The sequence below is a fragment of the Acartia tonsa genome, chromosome 13 (assembly GCF_053477335.1).
Source record: "Acartia tonsa isolate MP-2025a chromosome 13, ASM5347733v1, whole genome shotgun sequence".
NCBI lineage: Eukaryota > Metazoa > Arthropoda > Copepoda > Calanoida > Acartiidae > Acartia > Acartia tonsa.
The window spans coordinates 33,820,597-33,833,241 of record NC_137272.1 but is presented as its reverse complement, the minus strand read 5'-3'; the positions used below and the strand labels follow the sequence as shown (position 1 = coordinate 33,833,241).

General features: G+C 34.1%; 1 long non-coding RNA gene across 1 annotated transcript; it reads right to left on the bottom strand.

The window, feature by feature from the left end:
• Nucleotides 1-9,581: 9,581 nt before the first annotated feature.
• LOC145304083 (uncharacterized) lies at nucleotides 9,582-10,954 on the bottom strand. Its single transcript, XR_013873972.1, has 2 exons — nucleotides 10,807-10,954; nucleotides 9,582-10,324 (listed from the first exon to the last, which is right to left on the bottom strand). It is a non-coding gene; the product is annotated as an uncharacterized LOC145304083 (long non-coding RNA).
• Between the last annotated feature and the right edge of the window lie 1,691 nt (nucleotides 10,955-12,645).

Sequence of the window (12,645 nt, the reverse complement as noted above, 5' to 3'; positions counted from 1 at the left end):
GGACATAAACGAAATATTTTGTGCAGATATGGAATTCTTGAAAAAACTGTGCAAAAGGAACTTCTTGTACTCTTTCCGAAATTTAGGAGGGAATAAGACCGCTCAAAAAATAATACTGAAATATGTGTTAGACTTGAAAAAAGACAATGGATTACACATCAAATCAGACTACAACAAATTATGGATTGACTACCTGCACTGTCTGATAACACCTGACTATCCGATCAATGCAATTGTAAACAAAAAATTGCGTATTCATTATGATAAATTAAAGCACTAGGACGATTAAAAATGTATGACTTTCAGTGGTTACACAAAAAACTAGACGAAAAACTAAAAAACTTTTTCTACTTTTAGGAAATGATTTTGTTAATCCTATCCTTACTATTTGGGGCTAGTAGTGGTGTGTTACAAGGGGAACAGGTCAGTTTTCTCAAGGAATCTCACTACCTACCAGTAGAAAGATTCCCTTCTTATTACCAAGATTCCATAAAATTCAAAATACAAATTCTAGGGGAAAAAGAGTTTAAAAACATTTTTAGAGAACAAATTCAACATGGCTTTTGGCAAGCCTTTAAATTCATTGCTAGGAGATATTTCCAAAACGAACAACTGAACCATATTGGTATAGGATTACTAGACTTAAAGAATAGTTTGGATAGAATCAAAAATGGCACTATTACATGTAAATTAGCTAACGTAGAGGATCTGATTATAGAATTATATGACATGATTACTGCTAGTAACCCTACAACCACTGAAAGTCCTACTAGAAAAAAGCGAAGTGAACCTAAAAAACCACGTCTTGACCCCGCAATTTCTAACAAACCACCAGCAATAGAAAATCCAGCATTTCCAGCTTTCACTATGAGACAAATATTGGAAATAATTTTTGATAACGGTTTTGAAAACCCACCTACTCAATATAATGATAGACCCAGATCTGAACAACTAAAAATAAGTATATCAGTAAATTATGGAATCGAAAATTTAAGAAGAGAACAATTATTTAGAATAGGAAAACTAGGGAATTTTGACTTAAAAAGATACAATACCCGAGTACTAAAAAAGAAAGTAAGAAAAGGCATAGCTAAATTGCTAGGAATGGAAGAAATGCCAGACGAAGTGTTTCGTAGATATGTCAGCGATTCAACTTCTGGTTTAATCAACTTTTTGGATTCAAATAATCTTCCATTACCTGGTGCTAATTCAGCTGGCCCTTCTACTTCAAATAATATAAATACAAATAGTAACAGTCAAGACAACGGGGGTCAAAACATGGATTTAGGAGGACTCAATTATAATGATTATAATGATTATGACGACCCAAATTATAACCCTGACACAGACTCTGACGCTCAAATGAGTTCAAGCTCCGACTCTGAAAGCGATAGCGATGATATTAACGAAAGTGAACTAGAGGATCTAGGGGATGAACAACCCCCTTCATCATACTCAACAGAGGAACCAACATCCGAATCTCTACCTCCATCACCTCCACCAACACTACCTTCAACACAATCTGAATCTACCCCATCAACAGAAACCCCTCCAACTACTGAAACTAGCTCTAACCCTACGGAAAAATCGAGCTCAGCAACAGTAGCAAGTACAGATCCTACAACAAAAACAGAAACCCCTCCAACTACTGAAACTAGCTCTAACCCTACGGAAAAATCGAGCTCAGCAACAGTAGCAAATACTAATCCTACAACAAAAACAGAAGCTCCTATGATTTCTCCCAAACCGGAAGAACCACAGGAAGGTCATAGCCATGCAGCCTCCAATGGGGAACCTCCTATACCTGGGCATTCTCCACCTGTGAAAGAAGAATCTCATCTACCTGAAAATTCTTCTCCTGTGACAGAAGAATCCCATTCATCTGAAAACTCCTCACCTGTAAAAGAAGAACCTCCCTTACCTGAACACACTCCACCCATAAAACCTGAAGAAATCCTAATTAAACCCGACATAGAATCTTATCTATCCAGAGACATGGAAGATTCCACCTCCAATGCCAATCCTATAAAACCTGAAAACAATCTTAACACGGAAATGGAGGTTGACAATGATGACCCTAACCCAATAAAACCAGAAAATAATCCCGAATCACAAATGGAAGTCAGTGGGGAAAGTAATGCTTCAATAAAACCTTTACCTAAAGATGAAAATAATAGAAAGGGATTAAGATGTATACCACTAAATAGGTTGACAGAGGAAATAATGGAGGTGGATCTAACAGAGTGTGATGAACCCAACCACGTAAATATACTACAAACTATTTTTGAATTAAGACAACATCTAGGTCAACTTGTTAATCAAGCAGCTAGTAAAGATAGCGAAATAACAAGGTTAAAAGATCATATAGAAGATCTAGAAAACATCATTAAACTGGAAACACAGGAAAGAACCAGGCTAGAAAATCTACAACGAGATTGTTCAGCAAGCTTAGCACATTTATCCACAACATATCAGGACTTAGGTCGAAGGTATGATGACCTAGAAGCGCAAAATCAAGCCTTATTTGGAAGTAAACTAACACTAGAAAGTAGAGTAACAGCTGAAAAAACAAGAGCTGATACAGCGGAAGGAAGATGGGCAGAACTAAATGAATTATACGAACAAATAATGGCTGAAAAATTAAGTACTGATTTAAGTCTCAATGAACTTAAAAGTACTGTAACATCATTAACAATAGACAACAAACAGGTCAACAACGATAAAGAACTACTAACAATAAGGTTAGAGAATTGCGAAAAAAGGACAAATACTCTAGATAAGAATCTCCAAGAATTAAATCAAAATATACTTGCTTTGCAAATAGAAATAAATAGACTAGAACTAGAAAGAAATAAAGCCATTAACGAAAAAACCACAGTTCAAAATCAATTAGATACCTTAATATTCCAAAAAGATAGGTTTAAAGATGATAAGGTAACTTGGCTAAATAAAGAAATAAAAGAAATAGAAATAAAAAGGGGTTTATTAGAAAATAATTTGGAAGACTGCCAAAAAACTATCAAAGATCTAACACTAGAAAAAGAAAAAGCTCAAAAAGACTATGGGAGAAACATCTTACAAATAAGAGAGAAATTGTCACAAGAAATTTCAGAATTAAAAGAACAACTTCAATCTGCTACTTCATACATCAATGAAGGGATTGAAACAGAAAAAACTCTGCAAAATGACAAAGCAGTAGCAAAAAATAAAGAACTAAAACTTGTTGCTGAAAAAATCGCATTACAAAATAATATAATCTCCATTGATTCAATGTTAAAATCAAAAACATTAAAAAACCGCTATCTTAGAGGACTATTCAAGAAAACTATGGGGAAAAATAGGGATTTAAAGAAACAAAATCGTATTCTAAAACGACAAATACTTGAAGGCAATAATTTACCAATCAGCGGACCAAAAGTGGAGAATGGAACTCCTTCATCCTCTGAAAAACCTGCATCACCGGCAGGATCAAGCTCCGAAACACCTCCAGCTAACAATGGAGGACAATCAGAAGCGAACGGCGTACCTCCTGATAATAGTGAAGCACCTCCAACAAACAGTGAAACACCTCCAGTCAATGCTGGATCATCCCAAGAAAATAACAATGGGGAACAAAATAATAACAATGGAGGACAAAATAATAATAATGGAGATCAAAATAACAACGATAGGTCAGAACAATCTGAAAAAGGAGACAGTGGCGAAGGTGATGACGAATCTGATTATCCAGACTTCAGAACATCCGAAGAAGTCCTGTCTCAAATTAATCTAGCTTACGGTGAAATTAAAAAGATCAAAAACTTAGTACAAACTCCTGAAACTAGACAAAGATTAATAAGATTGGAAACAAAATATGACACTTTAACAGAAATTTTAGCAAGCCTAGCACGAGATAGCGAAAAAATTCAGAATACTCTAGAATCTATACCAAATAGTGGACTCACACCACTCTATTCCAAGATCAACTTTAGAAAAACCTTAAAGCTACAGGAATTTGACTTAGGCCTCAGAATACAAAAAATCTATGACATCTTAAAAGGGACCAAAACACCATTGAGACAAAGAATATACCGCCGTATCATGGAAGAAATAGACCTAATATCAAATTATCTAATTAATATTATCCCATTGGGGGATCAACCTAAAGTGATTGATCCCACCTTACTACGAGAATGCGTGGATTTAGTAGCTGCTGATAAACCTATAGTAAGCATGTTGTACCATGATGATTATTTATGGGCCTTTAATACTGATAAACATTATGGATACAAATACAAATCGATGTGGTTTGGTGGTGTGCCACAATGGGCTTTGCGAGAAAGGACGATTTTTTCACCTACCTTTCCCCCAGAGCTCCTTTGTGACAAAACACTAATCCATCATCACTCTGTATATTGCTTAGGAAGACATATAAGAGTAGAGGACAACAAATGCATAAAGGACACAATGAAAAGTTGCGATTATACTTTTACATTCTCAGCAGACGCACACACAGAATTAATAGAGGACCTAACTTATGCCTGCAACACTACCTGTGAAATTTACCAACACGAAGGAAATCCTATCGCCAGCTTTCTTATGACGCCGGACATTATTAACAAATATTTTGGAAAAACCGGATCTTTCAATGATATCTTAGGGGTAATCTACGATTTTATAGTGCAACACTGGTGGGCAATTTTCGTTTGGGTTTCTTTTGGAGGTCTTAACGTGATCATAATCATTGTTACATGCTTTAGTAATTATTTCATTAGTAACGAAGGAGAATTCAGATGGTTCCCTTGCACAAAAGATGACGCAAAAAATTTGGCAAAATGTTGTTGTTGCAAAGAACAAGAAATTAGGCATACAGAATATGAGCTCGTTAACCTCCAAAGGCCAGCCGTTTAAAAGGTCGACCACCAGTGTACACAAAAATTTCCTAACAAAATAAATAAAATTATCAAAAAACTAAATTAATATCATTAAAAGATCCAAATTTATTTAGGAAAAAATATACATCCAATTACCTTACTGCTAATTTTGTTTTTAGGTACCTATATATATATATTTTTAGACCGACAGACTAGGAAAATTGTACAACATCCACGCAGCACCAGAAATTACCAGGGTAACCAAAAAACCATTAAAATTCTAAAAAAGACCAAAAGACAATAACTAGACATTTAAAACGCAAAGGTCTACTTTACAAAAACTACGGCACACAAAATTTTAACATTATTATGTCACAAAATCAAATTTTGCTTAATTATAAAAACATATAAAAAACCTCCATATTGTTCTAAAAAATGTAAAGAATAATTCAAAATAAAATTAAATCAGTTACAATTAAGACTTGAGGCTGGACACATCTATCTGAAATTATGCTTGGCTTTTATTGATTATAATTCGAATAGAAATAGTTTTGTAAAAGAACAATTTTTAAGGTAAACCACAGTTTTTCCATTACGAAATAATATTAATAAATCATACGTGATAAATAACCACCTGGTACCTCAAAAACCAATGCTTATTTCTCCAATTTTTAAATTTTTAAACAATTTTGATACGTTCCAATCACTAATTAATAATTTTCCTGTTCTTAATCAAAAAAGGCTACATTAATCCGGGATAAAGGAAAGGATACGGAATCTTTAATGATTTTTAAATATTTTTAGAATGAACAATCAGAGTTTGCATTTCCTAAAGACGAGAAGTTATTAGCTGCGGCTGCAAAGTCCCGCAAATACAGCGTCACCGCTCAGGGTGGTTCTACCACCTGTATTTGTTAGGGCATTCCCGCCTATCCCAGCCACGCTCAGGTGGACAATTGAGAGGATTGACAATGGCTGATAATTTTTCAGGAACGACAGCTCCAATTGAGGGGGTAAATAATCATGTTAGACAATCTGCAACCTATCCCGAGGGGCAATACCAATCTGTCCTAACCGAAGCCTTAAGGAAGCTGATGTTATCAGCTGAAAATATAGATTTCCCATCTGGAGAACTAATGCAATTGGTTGAGAGGAATTTGACCGTTTACACCCCAAAATACAAACGTCCAATTACCCCAGCTGAAATGTTAACTATGTGTCCTAATCAATGGATGGGAGGGGAAGTAATATTTGCTTTTCTATTGGAAGAACTTGGTCACCTCGAAAATGTCTCTATTCTACATACCTATTTTGGCGAATTTCTAAAAAGCAACAGCCGAGAGGAACTAAACCAAATATATGACGGACAACTAAATAGCATGTTAAATAGAGAAGTAGTCCTAATTCCCCTTCACCTAAGGGGAAACCACTGGGCTCTCGTCGTAGTTTATAAATCAAGCAATCAAATAGCATACTATGACTCACTCCTTCAATGGGACTTAGCAGATCATAGAAAAAGTATTGTTGAATTTCTGCAAAAATTACACAACATTTTTGTAGAAGAAAGAATTCTAAACGCGCCTGTAACCGCTAATATCGTCAATGATGCGCCACAACAAACAAATCTAAATGAATGTGGCCTTTACGTCTGTAAAACGGCGGTTGCCTTGATCAGGGGAGAACCACTCAACTTTGGCGGTCAAGACCTAAACTACTATCGAAAAACCATAGTCAAAAGCGTTCTTGGCATTGACTGCAAAGATGCCCCGGCAAATTCTGTGAATACGCTAGAACCAACATCACCAAGCCTGGAAGAAACCATAGAAACGGAATTAAACCTTACCTTTCAGGATCTCCCTGACTATAGCGACATGTTAGAGGACCTCTTTGCCGAAATAGACAAGGACATAGCCAATGCCCCTCAACCAACTCAACAGATAAACCAACCAAGCATGGAGTGTACAATGGATCAACCAACCCCTATGGACAGCGTTAGCCAACTACCTGTAACAGCTGCGGAAGTTGAAGATCCTTTCCAACTATGGGATAAAAAATACCAAGAACAAATAAAATACCTTAAAACAACCGAGATCCCCTATCTAGACTTTAACCGAGACAATGTTTTGTGTACACATAACTGGTTAGGAAGCTACAAAGATTGCAGAAAAATGTCAGAAGTTGCCCTAATACTGAGACAACAATATAATGTAGTTGGGGAACATAAATGGACCTTCTTGGCAAATGAAGCCAGACGAGACGGGCGTTTCATCATAAATTGGTTTCTAAAAACCCCTGTGTATGACATAGAAATTGGGCCTATGTCTTTTCTACCAGGAAACCGGAAAACTGTATGCAGAACGATAAGAATTATAAAAAACCTCAGCAGACACCAACTGGACTTGGCTACACAACAAATGATAGACAAAAAACTCAATATGTTCCACAATAATCCCGACTACCACAAGAAAAAAATACTTGAGACCAGGAAGATTCCAACAAAAAGGACCGTCAAACGACTACAAAATTAAATGTAATGAAAATCTACCACTGGAAACAAAAACGCAAAAAAGATTTTATTCTTACTCAAAAAACCCAAAACAAATTTTTACCCAAAAAAAACCCCAAGCAAAATTTATTTTTAATCAAAACCCAAAACAAAATTTATTCTTACTCAATAATTCAAAGCAAAATTTCCTACTTTTAAAAGGGAAAACTTTATAAAATTTTAAAAATTAAAAACACAAAAAAAGCTAATGCTAGCTAAAAAACCACAAAAAAAAAAAAAAAAAAAAAAAAAAAACCTAAAGCTAAAAGGGAAAAAACTACTCTATAATTAAGTTGTCTAAAATAATAAAATACGATAATATATATATATACTCGAGGAAATATCTGATCAATGATACCTTTCTGTCACTGCTAGCTGCTCTTATGTAAATAATATAAGTGGAAGAGGGTGACATTGATCAGACGGTTCCTTTGACCAATAATTTAAAATATAGTAAACTGATTGAAAAATACACAAATAAAAGAGGCTAAATTGTTTGAGTATTTTACTTTCAGCAAATAAAGTAGTAAAGTTAAAATATATTAAAAAATCGGTCAAAATCGAATAAAACGAACTATGCACTTACGGAATTTCGCAGAAAGGAGGACGATTAGCAGAGAAATAAGAGTCAGGGTGGCAATCAACACGTCTCCGGACACGGGATCAGCAGGGCTTATCATGTCAAGCCCGACCTTCTCCAACTGATACAACGTATTCTGAAAAAAGGAAAAATCATTTACTTATCAAAAGAGAATAATTAAAACAGAACAAAATAAATAAAATATAAAATTCAAACACAAAACAACTGTTATGCGATAAGCATAATACAGGGATGTTTGAAATTTTATATGATTATGAAAATAAAAAAAAAAAAAAAAAAAAAAAAAAAAAAAAATTTTTTTTTAAAGAATACGTATAAAATTTAGTCCGAAAAAGATATTTATCTACCGCCATAGGGAGACTAAATATTATACAATTCTAAATTAAGTAATAGAGAATTTTTAAGAAAACTGATATAAATGATTTACTTTGAAACTAAGCGATAATGACCGAAAATATTGTAATTAAAGTAATATTGTAATTAATGTAATAACATTTTATGTTTATTAAAATCAGCAAATAAAAGAAGAAAGCTAAACCAAAAAACAGAAGCTGATTCTAATAAATACAAAATTATTAATATTAAGGGAATACATTATTGTGATTGAAATATTCATTTGATAAAACATTATATATTATAGTAAACAAGTCTCCATAGAAAGAACAGGACTAAGGATCAGTGCCGGAACAATAAAAAAGGTATATTTACCTGCAGAAACAACCGGTCCTCCTCCTTATCCCTGCCCGGCTGCCCTAACATCTCTACCAGCTTACCGCCGGTATAGATGTTTAGGGCATTAAACTGTTGCATGGTGAGATTATACTCGGCCAGGACCGAGTATAACCTCCCCATGGCAACTTCGTTTAACATAATGCCTGACAAAATAAGTTCGTAAAAATTGAGGAAATGAGGTCGCGGGAAATAATCGAAAATTCTGAAAAATAAGAATCACTTTTAATAATATCAACATGAAGAATTGATTCCTCATTCGACAAGACAAAAAACTTATCACCGAAGGCTAATTCGAAGGGAAAAAATATTGAAATTATCACCTAGCCTTTATTTGTGTATTTACACATGCTTTTTTCATATTATTAACCTATAAAAGGTGAATTTTCACTGTATTTTTCCCTTTTTACAAAATAAAAAATTTTCAGCGTGCCGCCACCTTAAAGTAAACTAAAACCGGCATGGTTATACAATATGGCGTACTCTGGAGTATACGCGGCATTCGCGAAATATGTGAGATAAGACGACATTTGGCCATCGGTATAAGTATTTTTGGTCTCTTTATATTTATGAAATAAAAACCTTAACAAAATCGTAAATATAGTATGTAGTAATTTTTCTTTGTACAAAAAACACAAAAAAATCATTAAAATAATAAACGAAAGATGTCCTATGATTTAAAACACCTCAAAAACCAAGGCTGTATGAAACACGGGTCATCCTTAGCCTCTTGAAACGTGTTATAATCGAGCTTTTCTTTTTGAGGGGGGTACATGGTTCGTCCTTTTCCCCTAAACCGATTCTATGAATAACTTGTAGAGTAGCTTTGCTGGGGAAAAATCCAAACCATACCTTAAATTATGTATTTATTCTAATGAAAATAAAAGACGATAAAATATTATCAAAATTAGACAAATTTAAAACAATTTTTAAGTAAAAAAGCACGTATAAAGACCTATTTATTAAAATGGGGAAATAAGATCTATAAAACGAAGACCCTATAAGGTAAAGTGAGAGACAATACCCCTTTTAATAGAATGGTCATAATACAGCTAAAAAATTATTAGCAAAAATTGTCAATATAAATTAACATTAGTAAAACAACACAAGAATCATAAAATTAGAGGTTTCGAGATAAACAAACTAAATTAAAAGAATAAAAATTTGTAAAAATAAAGATGACATTGAAAAAACATTATTAGAAAAACTAATTTGAAACCAATAGTTTAATGTATTCTTGATGTAAAATAAAATAAAATGTGATCTTACTAATTTATGCAATGCTAATTGTGATTTAGTTGAGATATGCACACACTTTTAAATGCAAAATCTTAATAATCAGGTCGCCAATTTCCCTAAAACATGAAAATCAACACAAAAATAAAAGTCATCCCTTTTGTCTCTCTTTTTCCTAAGGCTTCAGGGCCTATAAAAGTAAACCTGGGAAAGAGAAACAGGCAGTCGTGATACAGAATTACTATATTACACATACTCTTTAAAAAATTCTAAAATTTAAGGGAAGACTCCCTTCTCTTTCTTTGGAATTTTCTTGAGAGTCTTGGCGGCTCACACTTAGGATTTTCATTTAAAACACACCTAAAAAATAAAAAGTTTTGTTAGATAAATTCATAAATACTTTGTTAAATAAATTGTAGAATATCATTTGATGTTGGTCAATTGAGATAAATTTAAGGATAAGGCCTTCTTAGGGCCTAAAAGCTTAGGCATCCGAACGGATAGTTATCTCCAAGTTTTTGTTCTGAAGAGAACTCCTATAGCGTGGTGTGACCACACCATTAAATTGCAAGTTACTACGGGACTAAATAGGAATAACAAAGGGAAAGCACGGTGGTGGCCCCGCCACTACGGTTGATGATAGCTCATTATCTGACGGCCGATACTAACAAACCGGATCTTCCCTCGAGCTTCTGAAGTCCAAAAAGGTTGGAGATCATTATCTATTCGGACAATTTAACATTTTCGAATTAGAACTCTGAATAAGTTCAAGTCTTAAAGGTAGTTTTATTTTGCTAATACTCTGGAAGATCGGTTCGGTGCTAGCCTAGTGATTTTCCTACCTGACAAAGGTACCTAACAAGGAACTTCACGCCTCACGGGGATACAGGCAGCAGAACAGGAATGTTGTAGTCATGTTCGCATGACTCTGGTAATCACAACAGATACTTCCAGTTTAAAAAGTGTTGGTAAAGTCAGATACCTAGGAATAAAAAATTCTCAGATTAAATAGCAATACAAAGTTATCAGTAATATTTTGATATCATTTTCGGATTAGGGCTATTAAGAAAAAGATTATCTCTTAAGCGAACTTGGATTTAGGATCGGTGTAATATAATACCGCCATTCTAAGGTTAGATATACTCGCCGAACAGAGATTAATGCGTCACTGATCTGGAAAGGAGACATTGGTGAGAGATTGTAGTTCTGTGATAAAGGATTACATTTGTCCCTAGAACCCGGAGGTGACCCATCTCAAAAGCCATTTCAAAAATACGACGAATCGCCTCTTAAGGGGCGTTGCCACGAAAGGGACTATTCCCAAACAAACAAATCAAGATCTGACAAAAGTACCCAAAGTTTTAGCCAACAAATGGAAGACCTATGGATACTAGTATTATCCAATGTCCTCTACCTCCCTGTAATTTTGGGGCCTTTTTAATTGGGTAAATGATAAAAATAATTTTGAAGACTTTTATTAGATAACAAGAACAATTGTGTCTGTTTGTAGGGAAACTTTTTATTAGTCACTGTAAGAATTGTCAATATACTGTGTCGTTATTATGTTAGTATTTAGTTATGATGTCATTCAAGTCAGCCAAGACCCTTATCAAAACATATAGTCGACATAAGCCTTTGAAATTGCATATAGATACAAGATAGATAGAATAAACAGTTTTGTAAGTTTAAAAGTGGGATATCTATATGAGTGTTCAATAATTTCTTAAAAACAGCTATACCGAAAATTTTAAGAAAAATTTGAAATAGTTTTTTAGATGGAATTCAGCTATTTTTAGCCAAAGAGAGAGAGGAGACAATGGGCTGTTATTACACTAGTCCTCAAAGTTATTAATAACGTTTCAATAACTAATTGTAATCTACAGAAGGAGTAATTTTGTGTATTTCAGTGGAGATGTTCATCAAATTACATTGTCTTATTCCTTTAGATCCCCTAGTTTTCGGGGGAGCTTACTCACTCCTAATGAAATGGATATAGATTAATTTTGCGGTCTTTATCCTATCCCTCCTTAGTAGTATGAGTAATACTTTGCAGGGTTCTATAGGGATAAGGCAATGGCTGACAAATTGATGTTCATCCCTAATAATAATTGACAAAATTACCTCTTCTCTAGAGTACAATAAGTGGTTGAAACGTTTGAACACTTTACTTAAGCCCCCAAAGTTGTTAAGCGAATCGGTTAAGAAAACGTTAATTTAAAACTTTGGGGACTAGTGTAATAACAAGCCCATTGTCCCCTTCCTCCCTGAATCCTTTGACCCTTGCTTTATATCCCCGCCTATCCCAGAACCAAACCCCCCACACCCAGCTGCAGAGACATATTTTTACAGATTTATATCAGAAATTTCATTTTTCGCTGGTCTGAATCATTGTTACAAACTGTTGGTTTGTATTAACCAATCAAGATTTGATAGAAAGGACCCAGAGTTTTTAGGCAAATAGATAAAACTTTGGGTACTAATATAACTTACAGTTTATTGTCCCCTTAGGCCTATCCTCCATGGATATAAGTACAAAGTCAATAGAATATTTTATAAAAAATTGAATATAAAAATCTAATTGTCGTAGGAGCCTCCAACACAACAAAATAGTAGTTGAGTTCTATCATTGCAAAATTATAATTATTAGTATTTCTAGTATTTGATTGTTGCCTGTCTATCTT